The sequence below is a fragment of the Struthio camelus genome, chromosome 2 (assembly GCF_040807025.1).
Source record: "Struthio camelus isolate bStrCam1 chromosome 2, bStrCam1.hap1, whole genome shotgun sequence".
In the NCBI taxonomy this organism is placed as follows: domain Eukaryota; kingdom Metazoa; phylum Chordata; class Aves; order Struthioniformes; family Struthionidae; genus Struthio; species Struthio camelus.
Genome location: NC_090943.1, coordinates 164,079,021 through 164,093,464, shown reverse-complemented (window position 1 = coordinate 164,093,464; position 14,444 = coordinate 164,079,021).

The following is a 14,444-nucleotide window of genomic DNA, read 5'->3' as shown; positions in this document are numbered from 1 at the left end:
AGGTATTTTCTTATCTTGGATGAGGGAGCAAGGCGATGGTTACATGTTTTCCTCTGAGACTGGAAGGAGATAGCTGTTTTGGTTAAGGCCCTTTCTCCTCTTTCCCTATGGCAAATCACAGGATCACAGAATGGTTGAAGTTGGAAGGGACCTCTGGAGATTATCTAGTCCAACCCCTCGGTTCAAGCAGAGTCACCTAGAACACATTACCCAGGATTGTGTCTAGATGGCTTTTGAATATAACCAGGGAAGGAGACTCCATCACCTCTCTGGGAAACCTGTTCCAGTGCTCTGTCACCCTCACTGAAAAAAAAAAGAAAGGAAAATAAAAGTTTTCCCTCATGTTCAGACGGAACTTCCTGTGTTTCAGTTTGTGCCTGTTGCCTCTCTTCCTGTCACTGGGCACCACTGAAAAGGATCTGGCCCCATCCTCTTAATACCCTCCCTTCAGATATTTATATACATTGATCAGATGCCCCCTGAGCCTTTTCTCCTCTAGGCTGAACAGGCCCAGCTCCCTCAGCCTTTCCTCATAGGAGAGATGCTCCAGGCTCCTCATCATCTTAGTAGTCCTTTGCTGGACTTTCTCCAGGAGTGCCATGTCTCTCTTGTACTGGGGAGCCCAGAACTGGACACAGTACTCCAGGTGAGGCCTCACCAGGGCTGAGTAGAGGGGCAGGATCACCTCCCTCCACCTGCTGGCAACTCTCTGCCTCATGCACACCAGGATACCATTGGCCTTCTTGGCCACAAGGGCACGTTGCTGGCTCATGCTTAACTTGTTGTCCACCAGGACTCCCAGGTCCTTCTCGGCAGAGCTGCTTTCCAGCAGATCGGCCCCCAGCCTGTCTTGCTGCATGGGGTTATTCCTCCCCAAGGGCAGGACCCTGCACTTGCCTGTGTTGAATTCCATGAGGTTCCTATCTGCCCAGCTCTCCAGCCTGTCCAGGTCCCTCTGAATGGCAGCACAGCCTTCTGGTGTGTCAGCCACTCCTCCTAGTTTTGTGTCATCGGCAAATTTGCTGAGGGTGCACTCTGTCCCTTCCTCCAGGTCACTGATGAATAAGTCAAATAATGATACTGGCCTCCAGCTAGGCTCTGTGCCATTGATCACAACCCTCTGAGCTCGGCCATTCAGCCAGTTCTCAATCCACCTCACTTATCCAGCCTGCGCTTCCTGAACTTGCCTAGGAGGATGTTACAGGAGACAGTGTCAAAAGCCTTGCTAAAGTTAAGGTAGACAACATCCCCTGCTCTCCCCTCATCTACCCAGCCAGTTGTCCCAGCACAGAAGGCTATCAGGTTGATTAAGCATGATTTTCCTTTGGTGAATCCATGCTGACTACTCCTCATCACCTTCTTGTCCTCCACATGCTTAGAGATGGCCTCAAGGATGAGTCGTTCCATCACCAGAAGAAAGCAAAGACTTAGCCAAGAAGCAGTATTTCAGCTGTCCCTGTCCTGTACAGAGCCTGGATAGAAAGGAGACACTGCAAAAGTGAATGCTAGGCAGGCCAGCTTCCTATTAGCACGTGTGGCTGGATCTCTAACAGCAGTTGTTGAACCTGCTGGCTTCTCCTTATCCTGCCTGATTTCTGAGCCTTTTGGGTTAGGATCTGTTCTGATTTTTCCTACTGCTGTTTGATGGAGGAAGCCTCACTCCCTTGGATGTGAGCAGTCTCACTACCCTGGGACTCGCTACACCTCTTGACAGGACCAGCATAAGCATCCTGAGCACTTCCCATATCTCTTAACCCTGTCAATATTTTTTTTCTCTTCTTCTCTCTGAAGATGTGACAATTGCAAAAGATGGTGCCATATGATGCTCTTTTGCAGGGGTGAATACTCTTTATAGGACCCTCTTTGTTGATTGAAAACTTCCGGAGAATCCCTAGGATGTGATGAGGGTCATACCCGTCTGCTGCTGAAATGCAGCTGAAATGCAAGGCATGCTGTCCGTTGCAACATGCAGCCCTGCTTTCTCTTTGTACATATATTTTCCTCTCATATCAGGCAGTTTCTGGAAGTAAACATCTTTGTCTTTAGGCATCCTTCTTTCATAACGGTTTGGCAGCTGATGAAACTTAATTAGATCATTTTTTAAGACAAAACCTAGAGTCATGACACTGATCCAGCAGCAACAAGACGGAACAATTCAGTGCAGACCTAAACACTTGCATGTACACCTAAGCAATTTTCCTTGGAATATTATTTCATTATCTCTGATTATTTAGTCATAAAGATTTAAGGAATAAGTACAAAAGTTGTGTCTTCTTGGTATGCCTTAAAATTACTACAGAGCTTGCAATGTCGATATTTATAAAGGGTTGCAACAGTTCAGCTATTAATACATTTTTTTCTGGCAGAGCTCAGCAGAATATGATGAATTCTGGGTAGAGTACGTTATGCTAATTAGCATAAATATAGGAAAGACCTTTTTTCTCTGAATATAGGAATATTCCAAATGAATACTGTGGTTAACATATCACATAGGAACATAGGTTTATATGTATCACTGGCAACATCATCTTATTAACTATGAACATATGTTTTGTACAAGTAGGGTCTCTGATTGTAAAAGGAAGGGCAGAATACCACCATATGAGATTGAGGGAAAGAAAGAAGAGAAGGATCTCTATGGACACAGTTCACAGAAGCAATCTGGGAGGCTTATGAAATTGAACACTGTCTATTTCCATAGCATATAGGGAATAATGTCTTCAGGGAGAGGGGGGAGGTGACAGGGAACCCAACAGCCCAACCCTCCCCATCACATTTATAACACATAATTAATGTGTACTGCTTATTTCCTTCCTAATGAGAGTAATTCTGCAAGGAAAGAGGGAAAGGGGAAAAAAAAACATATTACTGAAAGATTTTTTGCTTTGAATATTCCAGATATTCAAGGAATATTATGGAAATGATATTCCTTGGAAGTAAACTGTCTGGTCTGAAATACTTCCCTATATCAGTCATCCTCAAGAATATAATAATTCCATAAGAATAAATGTTTTATTTTCAATATTGACTTGAAATTAAAAATGAAGAAACTTCCAAAGCTTTTGTAATTGTCCACAGATTTGGATACTGTGTATGAAAATTTCCTTTTACAGAGATAAACAGGACCATGTCACAGCAGGAGCTACAGTAGGATAATGAAGTACAATCCTTCTAATTACAAGATTGAAACAAAACAAAATGCTAATGCTTCTCAAATCACATGTAGTGTACAGACATAGTAGACGTTGTTTAACTGGAGCTCTTTCTGTCTTTCCCCTTGCTTTTAATGTCCCTTTCAGCCAAGAAGAATTTCTCTGCTATTGTGTTTGCTCACATAAAGCAGAGTTGGCTCACGGGAATCAGTGGCACTGAAATAGTGACTTCAGCCACCTGAGCGAAAAGTAGGGATTTAATGTGCAGGGCGAGTTTTGGATATGAAGGGAAATAAGGTTGGGGTAAGAGTTATCTTCCAAAAGCCAAGAGGTCTCCACTGTGCACTGCTAAAATCTGCTCCCACTGAAACTGCTGCAAGTTTACTGTAGGTTTCAGTGAAACCTGTATCAGGCATCTGATAGAAAAGCCCATTAAGAGTGGGGGTATTATCAGTTGGCCTTTAGATCAGGCCTAATGAATAAATCTTTCTAGTTACTTGAGGATGAACTGTAATTTTGCTGTGAACATTTAAAAGCAGTTTTATTCATGAAAGTAACAAGAGGAAGTAGGAACAAATGGCTGGTGGAGGTTACTTTCATTTTTCATTCAGAAACTGTGAGAAAAACCTACTTTCCTATCTGAAGATTAAAAAATGGCATCAGATGCCGCACTTGAAGGGCAATGATCTCTGAGCAAATATCTAGTCTCTTACTCTGAGCTCTCTAGTCTCTTACTAACAGCCTGATCTACCAAACTTCACAGAAGCCAAAGCAAAGTTCCCCGTAGGCTTCCTAGAGTTTTGGATGGTGGTTTAAGAGTGAATGTTTCTATTTAAACTGCATTGTGGTGCGATATCATAAAAAATTAAGATGCTACACAATGTCTTTTATTATTTAGTATTACTCTGAAGATGCATCAAATGGACTATGTTTTCCAAACACAGGATGGTCCGTCTGCTATTACTTATGTTGCAATAAATTCTCAGAGGGATACATTATATGACTCAGAATCACTTTGAAATAACGCAGTCCCACTTGGTTACTGGTAATCACATTGGAGATGCACTTTGTACCATGTTATGCACAGAATATGTTGTCTTATTTAGATCAATCTTTTTAGCTTCTGCTTTCTATCAAGTACAAAAAACACAGGGGTAGTTCAACAAAAGTTCAGGTTTGGGTGAGACAGCATTTGTGATTACGGTTCTATCCTGCATGTTTGCTTATAGTAATATATAGATCTACTACTATAGCTATATATTACTGTACATATATATAGCTACACTACAAGTACACATACATGTACCCTAGCTACACTACAAGCCCAGCTGCCCCAGATTTATCCTTTTCTTTCTAAGCTGCAGAAGGAAAGAATGGGGAGGCAGACTTGAACTCAGACATTTAGATACAAAATATTAGATTTTTTTTCATAAAATCCCAGATACCTGTATTTACAAAATGTCTCTATCATCTATACTTGAGCACATCAGTGTAACTTTTACATGTAATACCATATCAGCATGATAAAGGTAAAAACAATTTACAAATTGTTTTGCAGATTGAATATCTGTCTATAAAAGAAATGCAATGCCGATACCTTACAAAAGGCCTTGGCGATTAAAATAAATGCTTCAGAGAACAAATATTTCTCCTTCTACCCCTGAAATAATTTATTGAAGGTCTCTATTTAGAAACATCGATAATGAATGTCTTCAAGAGCTATGCTGGGGTGTATTCCAATAGTATTCTACATAATTTTGATTATCAGGATCCAAGTGTAGGACCCATAGTGCTTGGATGTGCTTCTTTATGCTTCTGGGTGGACTTTGTAGTTCTAAAATTAAATAGTCTAAGTAACTTAATAGCTCTTTTGAATTTCAATGTGCAGAAGCACCCAAGATTTGTTACACCTTATAGAGATGTTGTTAGTATTGCACTTATTTTTCCTATACCTCTGTTCTCTGTAAACCAGATAAAAATAAGACTTCTTCTATCTCACTGATGTACTGTAAACACCGGTTAAGTGAAGGGTTGGAGGTATTTAATTATTGTGATAATGTGAGGCCATTATATCCCACTGACTGTTTGTAGCTGGCTCTAGGGAATACACTTTATAAGCTTCTGAAATGTTTTCCAGATACTAATTATTGCCACAAGACTACCATTCCCATTTGAAAGTAGGGAAATGAAGGCATGGATCAGTAAGCACGTGGGATTTCAAACACTGCAACTCCCAGTCTAGGCACTGAAATCCATAGTGAAAAGTCTAACTAACTGGGCAACAGCCCAATGGCTATTTTGCTTCTCCTAGTCTTGCTGGAAATCTATTGGAGAATACAGAGGCATACCTGAATGAGGCATTTTGGTTTGGTTAAGTCATCCTTGCCTTTACCCTTTGATCTTTTCTGTTACAGTAGAACTTCTAGTGGCAAGTATAGGTTGTACCTAAGGGATTTGGGGGCAAAACTTGGAAAATGTGACCCAAGTGGCTTTCTCATTCTTATCACAGGGGAGTAAGAACTGGAAATTTCAGATTCAATCTACCAGATTTCCTTTCCTTCCAGCTTTCGGGCTCCAAAATGAGCAAGTCACACTTCTAGTCCTGCACAGCTATGCCACAGATGGGAGAGCCAAAAGGCAGCTGAGGTAGATAGGAGGAAAATAGACTCTCTCTGATGTGCACAAATATGTAATATGTCCTAGTAATGCATTTAAACTAATACTCTAATGTAGTCTCCTGGTAAGAACAAAAATATCTTGTGGCACAGGCACTTTCCCTTTTAGCGAATAGTGATGCTTCTAAAGAATGAAGTCTTGACAGTCAAAAAGAATTACGTCTTTTTTTAAGCACAAAGGTCAGCTACAGGTGAAGGAGCTGCACTGGGAATGTCTTTAAACTGCTCTGTTGCTTGCTTCCATGATGAATTGCTGGATATATCCAAGGCTGGATATATTTAGACTTTCTTTGATAGCTCATTCTCTTAAGGGCAGATTGATTGGGCCAGGGTATGAGCACAGCAGCTGTAGTCTGGCCTGAAAGAAGGTAGGGATCCAACAGCTCCTCATCTTCTGCTCTTCCCCTTAGCCATTTTTCCTCTAGTAAGTCTGCCCCTGTTCACTAACTTGTACCTATGCTGAACACTGCTATATTCAGAAGTGCCAGCTGGACTCAAAGGAACCAAGAAAATGCCCGGGAAGGCATTTTAACACGCCTTAAAATGATGGGGTTCAAACACAGGGTGCAGGAGTCTGCTGAACTGGAGGATGCACCATGATCACCCTGAAGTCAGTACCAAAGTTTTAGGATGGGATCTGGCTTTTACACTGTCCAAATCCCGCAAGGGACTGTAATTTCCAACCCCTCAGATTGTGACATCAAAAGAAAGCGATCCTTCCCAAAGCAACCTGAAAGCATGCTCCCCAAATTGGACCCAACCTATTTTTCTTAACCCACTAAATGTCTCATGAAACCAGAGAAGTGACTTTGTAAGTTTTCTTCTGAAACAGACAGGTCACGAGATAGAGGTGCCTAACCTCTGCTCCAGGGGGGTGTCCCCACCAGGACCATACATCTGGAATGGTAAACCCCCGTAACAGAAAAGAGAGGCCATTAGACTTCCCAGGCCCTTAACCTGTTTTCCCCTTTTTGCAACCAAAAAAGGACATTCTTTTTCCTGTATAGAGCAATGACCAGCTGGGTAGCCAAAAGCTTCAGCTACAGCACAATCTGAAGTTGCTTCAGTGTAGGCAGAATTTAGCTTGCTTGTGCCATAGTGAGGCAATCATGGCACCCTGAACTCCAGCTCGTGAATAAATCGTTGTGGTCATCAGCAGTCTTGGGCGGATGATGTTTTGAGTATCTGAGACATTTCAGATGTTACAAGTGCATTGTCGGATTACTTTGCAGATATAAGGAGAAAGAGATGCCCCATAGCAAAGGAGGAAAAATTGGGTTCCTTCTACTATTGGGTTGTTCTGTGTAAAGAAATGCCACCTCCTAGAAAAGCCCATGCAACTGCAACATTACTGAAAGCAATGTCAAGGCATGGAAAAGATTGAAGCCCAGCAGTTTGACACTGAGAAACACTGAAGCATTTACCTGCTATGGAAAGTCAAAACTTTAATTACTATTTGATGGTGGGCTTTTCTGTGAAAAGACATGGCCCAGTGGGAGGACTTTGTTTTGATCTATTCAAAATGCTATATTTCAATTTTAGACAAGTTTCTAGTTTTATTACTATTGGTTTGAACCCGAGAACTTTGAAACGGTAAAATACACACTTTGAACAAACCATAAAAAGATAAATTTTGGCCTTATCTAAACTTCTTCGAAGTGAATTTGCTGATGATACTAAACTGGGGGGAGTGGCTGACACACCAGAAGACTGTGCTGCCATTCAGAGGGACCTGGACAGGCTGGAGAGGTGGGCGGAGAGGAACCTCATGAAGTTCAACAAAGGCAAGTGCAAGGTCCTGCACCTAGGCAGGAATAATCCCATGCACCAGTACAGGCTGGGGACTGACCTGTTGGAAAGTAGCTCTGCCGAGAAGGACCTGGGAGTGCTGGTGGACAACAAGTTAAACATGAGCCAGCAGTGTGCCCTTGTGGCCAAGAAGGCCAATGGGATCCTAGGGTGCATTAGGCAGAGTGTTGCCAGCAGGTCGAGGGAGGTGATCCTGCCCCTCTATTCAGCCCTGGTGAGGCCTCACCTGGAGTACTGTGTCCAGTTCTGGGCTCCCCAGGACAAGAGAGACATGGCACTCCTGGAGAGAGTCCAGCGGAGGGCTACCAAGATGATTAGAGGGCTGGAGCCTCTCTCCTATGAAGAAAGACTGCAAGAGCTGGGCCTGTTCAGCCTGGAGAAGAGAAGATTGAGAGGGGATCTCATCAACGTGTACAAGTATCTGAAGGGGGAGTGTCAAGAGGATGAGGCCAGCCTCTTCTCCGTGGTGCCCAGCAACAGGACAAGAGGCAATGGGCAGAAACTGAACCACAGGAAGTTCCATCTGAACCTGAGAAAAAACTTCTTCACTGTGAGGGTGACAGAGCATTGGAACAGGTTGCCCAGAGGGGTGGTGGAGTCTCCTTCGCTGGAGATATTCAAAACCCGTCTGGATGTGATCCTGGGCAATATGCTCTAGGTGACCCTGCTTGAGCAGGGAGGTTGGACGAGATGATCTCCAGAGGTCCCTTCCAACCTAAACGATTCTGTGATTCTGTGATTCTGTGAATTAAAAAAAAGAGACAATTTAATCCAAATAATTTCTTTCTTGCAAAAATGTTTTAAGTTTGACCAAAAAAGAAGAAAAAAAAAGAATCCTTTCAGCCCATCTTGAAGCCCCGTTAGGAGCTCAAGAGACTGAATCTTTTTATCTCATGATGTTTTTATTCTTATAGCTTACTATAAAGACTTCAGTGTAGTGGTTTGTAATGAACTCGGATATCACAAATGATCTGCTGCATAACATAGAGTATCAAGCTGCTCTTCAGTTTGGCTTCAGCATTCTCCTACAAACTAATCTCCAGCCAGAGTCAAAGCCCAAGTATCTTCTACTGCCGAAATGAGATGGCACTCATAGTAGATGAGCAGACATGCATACAAGGAAGAGAGATTTTGGTTTGTTGTTGTTTTTTCTTTGTCTGAGTTTTTTTAATGATTTTATTTGTTTGTTTATTTGTTTCTGACAAGCCAGAGAATAAAACTATTGTTTAGTTTGTGAGTTCAGGAGTCTGACATCTCCTTTAAAAGGTGAAAGTTCACAACTCTGAGAGTGATTTCAGGTTGTCTGAAGATTCAGGTAGAGATGTGGATGGGTGGCCTTGCTACTGAACCACGGTTAAAAATGCATCGAATCTTAGTTTGCAGGGTCCACAGGTCAGCAAACAGACATTTGAGTGACTGAGAACATCCTATGAGGTTTCTTCTGCTCAGGGAAGCTGCCCTGACTGTCCGTGCGTGTCCTCGGTGTCCGCCCCAAGGAAAGACAGTGCTCTGGTTTAAAAGCTGAGCATTAGGAGCTGCTAAGATGTTGTAACTTTGAATTACTGCTTTCTCTGCTTTAATTTTAACAACTTCTTCCTAAACTTTCCCATTCTGTATTTTTTTCTTTTTTGAAAACTGGAAAAGAATCAACTTTCATACTATTTTTAGTGAACAAAAATGAATTTACCTTCTTCCTCAAAACTTGTTTTGGGGGAGCTTAACTAAAAATTCACATATTGATCAAAAAGATATTCTTTTTTAGTCAGTTCATACAATTCAAAAGGATGAAAACTCCAAGTGTGGCTTTAACTTATTGCGGAAGAATTTTCACCGATCTGTGTTCCTGGTATAGTTTTCAGGTATCAGATCACTATTCTGCTAGCATGGATGTGTCCACTCCTCAGCAACCCCTGAACAAAATTATTGCTGAAATAAATTACAGTAACTTCAGGCTCCGAAAGGAACCATCTGGTGGAGATGAGACTAACAGATGTGCTTTCACTCTCAGTATCTCAATTCACATACTTAAGAACTGCACTACTGTACAACTGCTTGTTCACCTGCTTATTAATAACGTAGCGTTTCTGTTCTAGCAGCACGAAGGAATCTCATTCCTCAAGCTAGGCCCTGCATAGCCCAAACTGTAGTTTCAAAGAGCTAGAGCCCCAGTGCTCCAGTGAACTCCGTGCATTCACTTTGGAAGAAAATGGAGCACAGGGCTGAATCTTAAGGAACCGAGACAAACAACTGCTCCGCTAGTGGGACATAAACTGATCACATCCACATTTATTCACATCCACATAAAGAATCAGTAATAGAGGGAACCAAAGTCAAGTTCTTTTAAATGCTACACCTATGCATGAATCACCGAGTCAGCCTTCCTTCTGAACAGATGCAGGTAAACCCTACTCCTGTCTTCTAGATCTTCTAGATACACTCTCTGATCATTGTTTTTTTTTTTTTTTTTTTTGGATGCTCCATTCCAAAATCAAACTTAGTAATAATAATATGATTTAAGGACTATATCTGCTCTGACTTTGGAGAGGTATCCTGAGGTCGCTTACACCCATGTTTGCAACATTCCTGCAAGAATGCCCTGATGGGCAGGCAGACAGTAGTCAGCAGTAGTGAGAGCCTTGCAACCTCATTCTCACAGCGACTTCAAAACAACTCTTTTTAAGCCAGCAAAAGTGTTGGCAGTAGAGGGAGGGTGTTCTGATGGTGCAGGGTCCCACACCATTCAAGGTGGGGTCTGTGGACATTGCCTGTCCAGAATTGTGGAGAAGCATACATTCAGTTTAGCAGACTCCTGTGAATCCCTTGCTAGCTAAGCAGTAAAGGTTGTGCTATAGCTGGGAACTGCAATAAGAAAGTAGTCACTCTGTATTTTCTTCCCTAAAGGCAACTTTGGTACTGTGCAAGGTGATCAATATTTATCTCTGCACAATAAAATACAGTTTTCTACAATCAATGATAATCGGTTTCTCCTACATAAAATAGGCAATCAGAAGATGCAAATTATTAAATGAAAAAAGCAACATTTCAGAATAGCAGAAATCATACATTTGGGAGTGTCAGTCAGAGGGAGATGTACTGCAAACCAAGGGAAGAAAAGTCTGTGAGCTCCTGGCATTGTTCAGCTCCCTGTTTTCTTCAGCATCAGGGGACCACATGGACAGGAGAGCTGTGCCTGCGAGTGCAGAAGGGTGCCTTCCCTGTGAGAAGCCATCTGAAAACCCGAGGGGTGGAGAGGTGTTGATTTTCTCCAGAGCTGCAGTGCTTGGAAAGCCCAGGAGGAGCTGCGTGTCAGAGATGGCTTCTGAGGAGAGGGAGAAGCTGGTGATGGTTTTTGTGCCACGTCAGGGAGAACAGGACAGGCAAAGGTCTGCTAGAAATGGATTTTGACTGGAAGCTGTCCTAACACGGGACAATTTTTTCCCTGTGGTTGGAGAAGGTAGTAAGTGGCATCTCTGGAAGCTTGGAGTGATATCCTGCTGCTACCAGAGATGATGGGCAGAAACTTTACCCATAGTGTCATTACCAGTCTCTTTCAAAGGATGTTTTCTCAAGGGCTGAATGTGAAGTAAGGATGGGATAACCTTGTAAATAATAGTTAGGACCCATGTCTGAGGGGCTGACCAGCCGCAAATCATAGCGCACTTTTGGGTTAACTTCTAGGAAATTAAAATATAAATCAAATACCTCAGTCAATGCTCTGTGTAGCTGGATATTCAGAAGTGAGATACAGCCTTCAGGTAATGTCTGAAGACCGTTTCCTATCTCTGAGAAAAAGCTGCTACTAAAGTTATTAGGTCTCTATCGGAATTAGGACTATTGAACATTGCAAAGCAGACTGTAGCATGGTATCCTCACAGCAGACATCTCCATGTCAGTCTCTGTGATGCTCTGTACAACTAACTGGGGCAGAAGTTGTACTGGTATTCAATCATTGTCATGTTTTACCAAAGGTGATGGAAAGCATAGCATGGAGAGCTCCAGGCATGGAGGACCAAAAAGCTCTTTCTGGGAAGTCCATGCCCCGTGAGAGGAAACGTGATGCTGCCTTCCAAGATGCTCAAAGCAAAGGCTTCTCTCACCTATCTCTAATAGAGGTGACTTGCCAGAAAAATTTGCAATGGGTCAGTTTATACCAATTAGAAATTGATATTCAAGGATTTCCCTTATGTGGCCATCCTTTCCCCCTCCCTCTACTTTGAATTATGCCACATAATCGTTCCGTACCAATCTATTCTGTATACATTTAGAAGCACTGGATAAAAAAATTCCAGAAAATATCCAAAAGAGATCCTTGCTTACTAAGCCAGGCTATTTTCTTCCTTGTTTGAAAGTAGAAAGAAGTGTAAGGGAACTAAAAGTGATTGGGTTCCCTTTAAGACACATCCTTGCAAACATGATTTCTTCAGGTCTGAAGGCAAAGGGGGGACTTCATGAGAGCCCTTTGTTGCAACAGTTACAAGCAGCATCTCCTAGAAACTCTAGTGTGACCTCATTTGTTGTTGAATCTATGCTATGATCAGATTTCCAGCACCGACATTTCAATTCATTGTTCTGATGTTAAGAGAATGTATCTAATTGCTAGACTTGCTTTAACATAGAGAGACTATGTTATATTAAGCGCTATCTGGTAGCCTAAAAGTTATCTGAAAAGAAATGGAAAAATCAATTCTGTCAGTAATGATTCCACTGCATACTCCCCAGAGTCACAAGCTGCAGTGATGAAACGCCAAACATCAGGATTTCAGCTTGATCCTGTGATGCCCCAACACCTAGGAGTGAGACTCTCACCTTACTTTCATTCAGTTGCAGTCAGGAGGAGAAGTGAGAAATTCCAAACTGCTCAGGAAAAGTAGAGAAATGTGCGACTAGATTAAGTAAAGAGAAAGATCCATGAAGACCCATCTTTCTTTGTTTGTTTGCTTTCTTTCCTTAAAGAACCTCATCATTTTTTTTCAGGCAGCCCTTTGACCTTTTAATGTTACTGTTCTGCCTTGCCTGAAGGGGCATGCCTGAAAATGAACTGTGATAAGACAGACCCGACAGCCTGAAATAGTTAAGCATGCTCAGTTCAATGCTTTGAGGAAGGAAAAAGTTTGAGCTAAGTTTTTGTTTGTTTGTTTATTTGTTTGTCTTTCTCAAGAAAGTCACAGACTAGGACCGTTAGAGCTGGGAAGGGCTAGGAAGGAGCCAGGAGTCCAAAATTTTGGAGCTGCTAATGTATGAGGTCCATGCAATGCATGAACCTCGCTGACTGAAAACCCTCTTCCTGTCTTATAGACAAGGACTATGTAAAATGATAGCATAAGACTATGGATGCACACATGCTTTCCATGCTGTGCCAGGATCTCTGTGGATCCAGTAAGGTGAGTATGAGTGAATTATGGGTGCTCCTTTGATTGTTTTATGATAATCTTTTAATAGCATTAGGACTGCATGAAGTTACAGTTTATTGATTTTCTTTTGTCTGTGGCATAATTTGTAGAGGTGAAGATTTATTTTCCTCTATATGCTTTCCATAAAGCTAGTAGACAGTGAGGCCAATGGCATCTGGCATTCAGTCTCCCATTTCTGCTGATGGCACAGGATGCTATCTCTTGTGCTTGAAGAATCCTTGAGTGCCTGGGGACCAGCCTAGGGAAGGGGAAGGTGGCATGGACACTCTCCAGGCTGTGGGCTCGTTTCCACTGGGGACAAGCAGTGGTTTTGCCTGCCAAGTCAAGGCTGCTGCAGTTACAATCCAGGGAACGTTTGACCTGCCTTCTCTCTTAGGACAGGAGGGCCCTGGCTTGGTAAGTCTTTCCTCAAGTGAGCGAGCACCTTTTCTGTGGAGCTATTTTGCTGACTTTTTTTTTTTTTGCTTTGAGTTGTACCTGTTTCCTGCTGCTTCAGCAAGATAAACATCTAAAGGCTGGTCTCCTGCCAGCTGTGGAGCCTGGGAAATTTCTAAGAGACAGTGAAATCACCTTAGAAAATTCATAAAGAGAGAGAAAGGAACAGGGTCTACAAATGGCACGGGCACTTTGGGACCAGCAACACCAGCCACTTCTACTGACCCTGAACAGCAGCTGATTTCCTGCAGTACCTTGTCTTTGCAGAGGTCTGGAGAGCCAAGCAACTTGAGGCAGTAGGTGCTTTTCCTCAGCTTCATGTGCCGTCCAGAAGGAGGAACTGGCTGTCATGACTATCTTTTATTTTTCTGCACAGCTTTGGGATATCCTAGGCATTTTTCTCCCTTTTCCATTGAAAGTTTCAAGGAATAGATGTTGATTTCAGTCTCCTCAATAAGATTTTTGTGCTTCCTTCTGCCTGGCCTGGTTTCATGGTGTTTTTGCAAAGATCTGGAAGCCAGAAGGTTCCATTTTGATCACTTTGACCATCTGCAGATCACAGACTCTAACTTCTAGTTAAACTAGGCCATAGCTTTTTAAAATAAAAATCAAAACTGCAACTCTGACTTAAGACCAAGTGTGAGCGTGTTTAGTGCATGACTCCGTAGGCTGTTGCACTGATTGACTGTGAGGCTTCATTTTGTGTTAGTATAGCAGGCAGGAGGAAAAGCCAGATTCCCCCATTGTGAAACGCTAAAAAGCAATCTCTAAAAAAGAGCTTGATATGTTACTGAAAGGCAAAAGGAAGAGATGGATGCAAAAAGAAGAGAGAGGAAATACTTGAGAATCTCTGTGGCACTGAACACTGAAGTAGTGTGGCAGCACAGGGCTCAGTTCGAGGTAGCAATCCTGTAAATCAGCCTCCACAGGGGACTGAGTTTTCTTTTGTAGCTGGGGTATCA